Raw genomic sequence first — 8,901 nt, forward strand, 5'->3', positions numbered from 1 at the left:
CCCTTGGATCTCTGGGCCCGGGGCCCGGTCTGCCCTGGTGGGGCGTCGCCACGGCCCCCTGGGGCTCCTGCACTGTGGCTGCCGGATGGCCTCCCTCCGGAGCTCTCCTCTGCCCTTTTCTGGGTGAGGGGCTGCTATTCTCCCTGCGGTGGTCCTCCGGGGGCTCCCATGCCCTGGGGGGCCTCTGGATGTCTGGGGTCCGGGTTCACACTCAGGAGTACAAACAGGTTTTCACAGACACATACAGGTGTACACACAGGTTCTCACAGACACATACATGTGTACAAACAGGTTCTCACAGACACATACAGGTGTACACACAGGTTCTCACAGACATACACAGGTATACAAACAGGTTCTCACAGACACACACAGGTGTACAAACAGGTTCTCACAGACACACACAGGTGTACAAACAGGTTCTCACAGACACATACAGGTGTACACACAGGTTCTCACAGACATACACAGGTATACAAACAGGTTCTCACAGACACACACAGGTGTACAAACAGGTACTCACAGACACACACAGGTGTACACACAGGTTCTCACAGACACACACAGGTGTACAAACAGGTTCTCACAGACGCACACAGGTGTACACACAGGTTCTCACAGACACACACAGGTGTACAAACAGGTTCTCACAGACACACACAGGTGTACACACAGGTTCTCACAGACACATACAGGTGTACACACAGGTTCTCACAGACACATACAGGTGTACACACAGGTTCTCACAGACACATACAGGTGTACACACAGGTTCTCACAGACACACACAGGAGTACACACAAGTTCTCACAGACACATACAGGTGTACAAACAGGTTCTCACAGACACATACAGGTGTACACACAGGTTCTCACAGACATACACAGGTGTACACACAGGTTCTCACAGACACACACAGGTTGTCACAGACACACACTGTCTTGTTCTGCTGTTGCTTCTGTTCATTGTGATTCGTACAGATGTTGGTTGTTGTTTTCTCTCATCAGCAGGTATTAAAGCAGATTATCTGTGTTTTTTTTTCTCTTTTCTCTCCCTCTATCTCTATCTCCCCTCTTTTCCGTTTTCTTCCTTCTTTCCCTCTCTCTCCCTCTCCTGAGGAAATAAAACTAAATAAATTAATAGAAATAAAGCAGTCCTCCGCAGAGGGGGGAGGGGAAAAAAATCTTTTAACTGAACAAGTAATGTTATATTTTAGAAGATCCATTTTTCAAACTGCTTCTCCTACTGGGTCGCGGGGGGTCCGGAGCCTATCCCGGAAGCAATGGGCATGAGGCAGGGAACAACCCAGGATGGGGGGCCAGCCCATCGCAGGACACACTCACACACCATGCACTCACACACGCACTCCTATGGGCAATTTAGCAAGTCCAATTAGCCTCAGCATGTTTTTGGACTGTGGGGGGAAACCGGAGTACCCGGAGGAAACCCCACGACAACATGGGGAGAACATGCAAACTCTGCACACATGTGTGTGAGGCAACAGTGCTAACCACTGCACCACCATGCCGCCCCCTATTTTAGAACAAATAGACTGTGATATAACAAATCATAATTATGATCCACTAAATGAAAAATAGGCCAGCTATCCCTTTCTATCCAATGATTATTGAATATAATTTCAGTCCTCCGTAAAAATATCTATTATTCCAAAGAGGACTATTGCAAGGAGCGAAATTATGTGAATACAACATTTTATAATATTGTGACACCTGTTTATGATAATTAAATAATTGAATAGGTAGTATGATAAACTCAAAATCACAAATTAAAGAAATTGAGATTACACTTTGCTTGAGGGGACACAGATAATTAGTAGTAACACCGTTACCACTGAAGCACAAATCATTAACAAATATAGTTGCTACTTGAGGTGAAAGTCATGTTTGTTGACATCAGTATTTCACTTGTGTTATTTGTTACATGTTCCTTCAGTAACTTTCATAGTAGATATAGTTCAATGATATGTTATGTCTTAGGCCTTAAGCAAGAAGAGATTATTTTAAATACTAAGTGTCTTTGCCTCATGAGAGCTGCCTGCGGTTGGTTTCGCAGATCCTGAAGAGAGATCAGACTTTGGAGAGACGAACAGCAGAGTAAGGAGGGGGAGGGTTAGGATAGGAATCCGCCCGCAGGAAGGGATTTGAAGCTGCCCCAACTGGTGCACAAAGACCTGTAGTTATGAAGCAGTCACAGTAGGCCGTACACAATATCTTACACGGTAGTACAAATGTAGGAGTAGTTCTTATGTTAATCATATTAATCATATGTTAACCATGTACAGTATTTACAGTGATTCAATGACAATATGTCAATGTGTCAATCATTAATCAAAGGATAAGCAAATATTTACAGTAATTCAATGTCAATATAATCAATTTCTACAGTCAGACGGCAAACTGTAAGGTGCACACATGATGGGAGAGTTCTACAAGCTAGGAACATGTGAGGACTGGACAGGGCACACACAAGACATGTTGTTTATGGGTAAACATACATGCCACGTTCAGGAAAACAACTGACCATAACAAGAACAATACAAGGGCTATTTACAATTACACAGACACAGAGCTACATACACGAGTGCTCGCAAGGCATGCTGGGATGTGCGGATCTCCCTGGTGCTACACTACACTGAATCCTGCCCATATCCCCCACCACGCGATCACGAATATTTTCAGCGGCAAAAAGTACCCATCGGCCATTCCCCCCTGTTTGAGCACCCGTCTGAAAAGCCTGTGCATGATGAAGCCTGCGCACTCATAATAAATGCCACATTTGAAGTGTCACTATTGAATAAATTTACTGTCATTTTGTGGACCATGGTAAAAGAGCACTTCATGCAGTCATAAAAGTGACCCTATCACAACCCTGTCCATCCGACAACCCACCAAAACTCAATCTACTGCAGACTCCTCACAAATGGTAACACAAATAAACAGTTAACACTAGAAGCAGCGTGTTGGTTTCACCTACTTATAGTGCGGCTAGGTGGTCATAAGGGCACTAGCTGTAAGTCTTTTTATAAGGACACTGTCACTGACACATAATGACCGCTAGATGGCGCTTTTTGCACCAAAGAAATAGTTTGGTTATAAGATCAGGGTGCGTTAGGCCAATGAGTCATTCATTTCCATGTTGATAGTTTCTGACTGACTCGACTGAGAAAATCATCTGAAAAAGACTAGTTTCATTTTTATTTGATTTGTTTTTAATCTTTACCGTATGTCTTGGATAATGTGAAGGTTTGTTACCATTTGACTTTCCCATTTGACTTTCTTTTGTATTCAGATTCACCCACTTCAGAGAACTTGAATTTGGAAAATTTATGGTGTATATGGTGTATATGGTATATGGTGCACAATAAATCACAACGCTAACCATTTTAAGCACCTGCAAAGGAAAGACTATATGATTATATTCCATAGACATCGATTCATTCGTTTGTTCGTTCATTCTGACAATGTTAAAACGTTAACATTAAAGCATTAAAAGTGTGGAAAGCAAGAAAGTGGCGTGTGGCTGCTCGGTGAGAACAGGATCAAAGATTTCTGTAACTGCGCTGCTTGTGACATTTGCGTAGTGAATTTCCTAACAAGCAGCTGTTTGTGATTAACAACTGATTGTTTTCCATTGAAGACCTCAGAGAAGATGTAAAACATAGTAATTCTTTTTTGGTTTATACTTTCATAAGGTTTTCGAATTTTTAAAACAGGACAGAAGCTAACAGTTGGATAACAGCTTTCCCAGTGCTTGTGAAGTTGGTGCCCTTGCAGCGTAGCGTTATACTCATGGATGCAGAAGGTATAATCAAAGCTCAACACCTAGCCTGCTAAATGTGCCCTTGAGAGGTAAAGTGGGCTATCCCACAAAATCAAGGCTTTGAGAAAATGAGCTCCAAAGTTGAAATTTTTTCTAAAAATCATTATGCCTATACCATCCATCCATCCATTTTCCAAACCGCTTATCCTATTGGGCTGCGGGGGGTCCGGAGCCTATCCCAGAAGCAATGGGCACGAGGCAGGGAACAACCCAGGATGGGGGGCCAGCCCATCGCAGGGCACACTCACACACCATTCACTCACACATGCACACCTATGGGCAATTTAGCGACTCCAATTAGCCTCAGCATGTTTTTGGACTGTGGGGGGAAACTGGAGTACCTGGAGGAAACCCCACGACGACATGGGGAGAACATGCAAACTCCACACACATGTGACCCAGGCGGAGACTCGAACCCGGGTCCCAGAGGTGTGAGGCAACAGTGCTAACCACTGCACCACCATGCCGCCCCCGCCTATACCCTACAATTGATATATATCATAGGTAGCATAGAGGTATGACTTAGATAATAACAACTTATCCAATTGAAAATATTCAATGAAAAGGGGGTAGGGGTCAGACATGTGGGATAGCCCACTTTACCTCTCAATGGCACAAATAGCCAAAATGCAACACCTCCCAACCCCCTCACAGAGTAACACAGTTAATTGTTAGATAATTTGGCTGAAACTAATTCATATCACGAGTAGCCTACCACCATATATTATGAGTCTCAGCTGAAACTAATTCATATCACGAGTAGCCTACCACCCTCTATTATGAGTCTCAGCTGAAACTAATTCACATCACGAGTAGCCTACCACCCTCTATTATGAGTCTCAGCTGGAACTAATTCATATCACGAGTAACCTACCACCATATATTATGAGTCTCTGCTGAAACTAATTCATATCACGAGTAGCCTACCACCCTCTATTATGAGTCTCAGCTGAAACTAATTCATATCACGAGTAGCCTACCACCCTCTATTATGAGTCTCAGCTGAAACTAATTCATATCACGAGTAGCCTACCACCCTCTATTATGAGTCTCAGCTGAAACTAATTCCACACATATAATAGAAAAATGCAGGCACAGCTTGTTAATGAATAAATATGCATTACATTTTGTAAAAACAATGTATGTCGCAATGGATTTTTGTCCAGAAAGCTGTGTGGAAGTGTAAGCTCTTACAATAAATAGCGTAGGGTCAGCATTACCATTTACTGAAGATGAATCACAGCATGGGGCAGCATGGTAGTGCAGTGGTTAGCACTGTTGCCTCACCCCTCTGGGACCCGGGTTTGAGTCTCTGCCTGGGTCACATGTGTGCGGAGTTTGCATGTTCTCCCCATGTCGTCGTGGGGTTTCCTCTGGGTACTCCGGTTTCCCCCCACAGTCCAAAAACATGCTTAGGCTAAGTGGAGTTGCTAAATTGCCCATAGGTGTGAATGTGTGAGTGAATGGTGTGTGTGAGTGTGCCCTGCGATGGGCTGGCCCCCAGTCCAGGGTTGTTCCCTGCCTCGTGCCCATTGCTTCCGGGATAGGCTCTGGACCCCCTGCGACCCAGTAGGATAAGCGGTTTGGAAAATGGATGGATAGATGGATAGTTTAATATGCTGTTGCAGTTAGATTTCACTTTTTCTAATCATGTAGATTGCAGAATTTTATGTGGTGGAATTTCCTGAGCAGGAAGAAGTAGCAGTGGTGAGCAAACACTGGATGAAGGGGGAGAAGAAGTAGCAGTGGTGAGCAAACACTGGATGAAGGGGGAGAAGAAGTGTCCATGGCCAACATTTGTTTCGCCAGACAAAATAAGAAAAGCTGTAACCAATCATGCAAAACCTGACATTTCCTGGCAGTGTTATGCAGGTGGAATTGCCTATTCAACAGGTAAGTTTGTGTGTCAGTGAATTAACCTTGACCATTTGTTAACACCAATTTGTTAGTATACAGCACCATTATATTGAGGCATATCACCCACTCAGCTCCAAAAAAGTTTTTATATTTCATTCACTGATTGTATTTGTTTTTCTCTGCATATTTTTTATGTAGAAAGTTATGAGAAAGCCTAGAAAAATGCCAAGGCGATAGAAGAGGACTCTTCGTTTTCCAGTGATCCAGAATGACAGCTGCAAAGGGGAGATCGTTGTGGAAGGTACAGTCATTTTCCTGCACCATTTCATTGCAATGAATTAAGCGCAGATTTCAGGCTTAGAATTTCTGCATTATACAATCAAAATTTATACTCTCTGCAGTTTATCTAATTAGCATCTGTGGTTTGTGTGTATGTTGTCTAAAGATTGTAATTTTCTATTATGGCTGTGTGATATGTCCAAACTCATGTGACATTTTAGGTCATTTCATATCTCGTTGATACATACCAGGATATAGCACATTTTCTGTAGGTTCAAAGCATAGTTTATGTAAAATGACCACAAGGATAGCCTTATGTCTTGTTAACTTTTATTTGTCTAGTCTATCATTCAAATGTATCAAATAGCTTAAAATGTACTACCACTAACTGTGATTTGCAACACAATGTAATAAATGACAGAATATTTAATAAAACAGTTATCATTTTTCTGTCGTCACATAATATACATCTTCATTTTGGACAGCCCTATTTATGATTATATTATGCACTAGGGTGGCCCTTATAAATGGAAAAAAGGCTAAAGAATAACCAAGGACGTCGGACTGAATCGCAGACAGCAGAAGAAGGCTTCACAGAGACATTCTCTGATTTATTTGACATTGCTCACCAGATACATTGTCATTAATTACTGCTGAAGAAGACAAAGCCTTTCTGCTTGCACAACGTGAACAAGGCCGAAAGGGTGTCATGGCAGGCGTGGATGCATCGCCGGTAAAGAAAAAAGCAGAACTGAACATTAACCGGATAAACGCTGTAAGTGGGAAGAAAAACAGAAAGTGGAACTAGATTTGATGAACCAAAGTATTGCGCTCTCCTCAAGTCACTCTGAATCTTTTTGGCCAGTTTCTGCATTATAGAATCAAAATGTATATTCTCTGCAGTTTAATCCATTAGCATCTGTGGTTTGTGTGAATGTTGTCTAAAGATTGTAATTTTCTATTATGGCTGTGTGATATGTCCAAACTCATGTAACATTTCATTGGTAAATTCAATTCAATTCAATTTAATTTATTTTTATATAGCAGTTTTTACAACAAAGTTGCCCCAATGCGCTTTACAGGAGTGTGTTGCGGAACATCCTTAACAGAGATAACGACAGAACACAGAAACAGTGAAAATGGAAAAATGAAAGAGAAAGTCAGATGACAGCGGAGGAGAGGAACCAAAAACTCCCAAGTGGGGAGAAAAAAAACCTCTGGGGGTCCAAGGTCAACTGGCAGCCCCACCCCCCTGGGCATGTTAACATTACTGGACGAGGGTAGAGAAGTAGCCGGATTGTTTGCTAAGAGCAAGGTGTAAACTGTGATCTGGTCCTAGTTAAAGTCCATCAGTGAGACAGTCCTCCACATCAGCCTGTCGGGTGGCAGGATGGAAGCTGCACCGACATCGTCATAGATCGCAGGTCACTTCTGTGATGGCACCCTTCTGTAGATCCTGATGGCAGCTCAGAAGGTGCCCCCTCGGGCACCCTCCAGACATGTGGGAAGGAAGGCAGAGAGTGCAGGTGTCAGAGTGCACTGATACATTAATGGACAAGCACGGTAGGTAAAAATGGCACATAGAGCAGCATCAGCAGCCATAATTATGGTGTTAAGTGCTAACTTGTGGGTAAGCTAAACTAAAGTAATAGGTCTTCAGTCGAGATTTAAAGACAGACCAATTCAGCATCCCGAACATAGGCTGGTAAGCCATTACACTGTATAGGGGCCCTGTAGCAGAATGCTTTACCACCAACAGTCGCTTCAGTTTTATTAAATAAAAATGCAGAACTGATCATTAACCGGATAAACACTGTCGGAAGAAAAACAGAAAGCAGAACTAGATTTGTTGAACCAAAGTATTGCGCTCTCCTCAAGTCACTCTGAATCTTCTGATTCAACATAAAGAGTGTTTGGACGTGCAGTTGTAGAAAACAAAATAAGCTGAAAGAGAGGAAGGAACTTACTGACTGCTGATGTTGTAGAATCACTTAACTGCACCAAAACAAGTTTTGCAGTGCAGTGCACACACTCTCCCCTGCTGTTCATGCTTCTGGGCAGAAAGTCGACGACTTCAATATCAACCACTCTTCCATTTTACATGCATGCAAAAGCATCATTTTCTCAGAGCAAGTGAACTGAAGGCAAACAGTTGACCACCTTCCAATCACTGTGTCTGGGTCTGGAGTTGATCGACTTCTTTGCATTGCCAAACTGAGCGCTAGCACTGGTGAAGCAATGGCTAATGCAATGCTGGAAGAGGTTGAGTCATGGGAAATTAAGGATCGTATAAAAGCACTCAGTTTTGATACCACAGCGAGCAATACTGGGCGAAAAAATAGTGCCTGTGTGTCGTTTGAAGGCAAGATTAATTCAGACCTGCTGTATTTGACTTACCGTCATCACATTCATTAACTAATGCTAGACGAAGTATTTGTAGGAGTTATGGGTCCAACAAGTGGTCCAGAAATTGGACTTTTCAAATGTTTCAAGTCATTCAGTTCACAATGACTACAAGGCAGGAATTGGCGACTCACAAGTAGCCGCAGCAGTGCACGACTTCCGAGCAGAAGTCACACGTTTCTCAGTTGCAGACTGCATAACCCTGTCATGACTACAGAGAACGACCTGAACTAGCCATTGTGTTTCTGGGTGCTGTGCCTCCCCGTGGTGTTCATATTACCAAACCTGGTGCATTGCATCAAGCTCGCTTCATGGCCAAGCTGATATATGCATACAAAATATTCTTATTTCGATATTCTAACTTCAAGCTTACCAACCGTGAACAAAAAGGCTTGGCAGATCTCTGCATATTTGGCCTTCAGGTCTACCTGCAATTGCGGTTCTTGTTTTGGCTGCCAATCATTGCTCCAGCAAATGAGCTGCATCTGCTGAAAATACTGTTTTCACTTCATTCACAAGCAG

At 42.9% G+C, this 8,901-nt stretch overlaps 2 long non-coding RNA genes across 6 annotated transcripts; both read left to right on the forward strand.

Moving 5' to 3' along the window:
• The first annotated feature begins 232 nt into the window (after nucleotides 1–232).
• Nucleotides 233–912, forward strand: LOC125722210 (uncharacterized). 5 transcript variants are annotated; one of them, XR_007386208.1, is made up of 4 exons: nucleotides 233–259; nucleotides 484–567; nucleotides 600–771; nucleotides 836–912. It is a non-coding gene; the product is annotated as an uncharacterized LOC125722210 (long non-coding RNA). The 5 variants fall into 5 exon arrangements; XR_007386206.1 differs by lacking the exon at nucleotides 233–259 and adding an exon at nucleotides 282–323; XR_007386207.1 differs by lacking the exon at nucleotides 233–259 and adding an exon at nucleotides 282–323 and having other exon boundaries at nucleotides 484–547; nucleotides 644–771.
• A 4,646-nt stretch (nucleotides 913–5,558) lies between these two features.
• LOC125722227 (uncharacterized) lies at nucleotides 5,559–6,804 on the forward strand. Its single transcript, XR_007386228.1, has 3 exons — nucleotides 5,559–5,733; nucleotides 5,896–5,998; nucleotides 6,490–6,804. It is a non-coding gene; the product is annotated as an uncharacterized LOC125722227 (long non-coding RNA).
• Nucleotides 6,805–8,901: the final 2,097 nt, after the last annotated feature.

The sequence above is a fragment of the Brienomyrus brachyistius genome, unplaced genomic scaffold, assembly GCF_023856365.1.
Source record: "Brienomyrus brachyistius isolate T26 unplaced genomic scaffold, BBRACH_0.4 scaffold37, whole genome shotgun sequence".
Classification (NCBI taxonomy): domain Eukaryota; kingdom Metazoa; phylum Chordata; class Actinopteri; order Osteoglossiformes; family Mormyridae; genus Brienomyrus; species Brienomyrus brachyistius.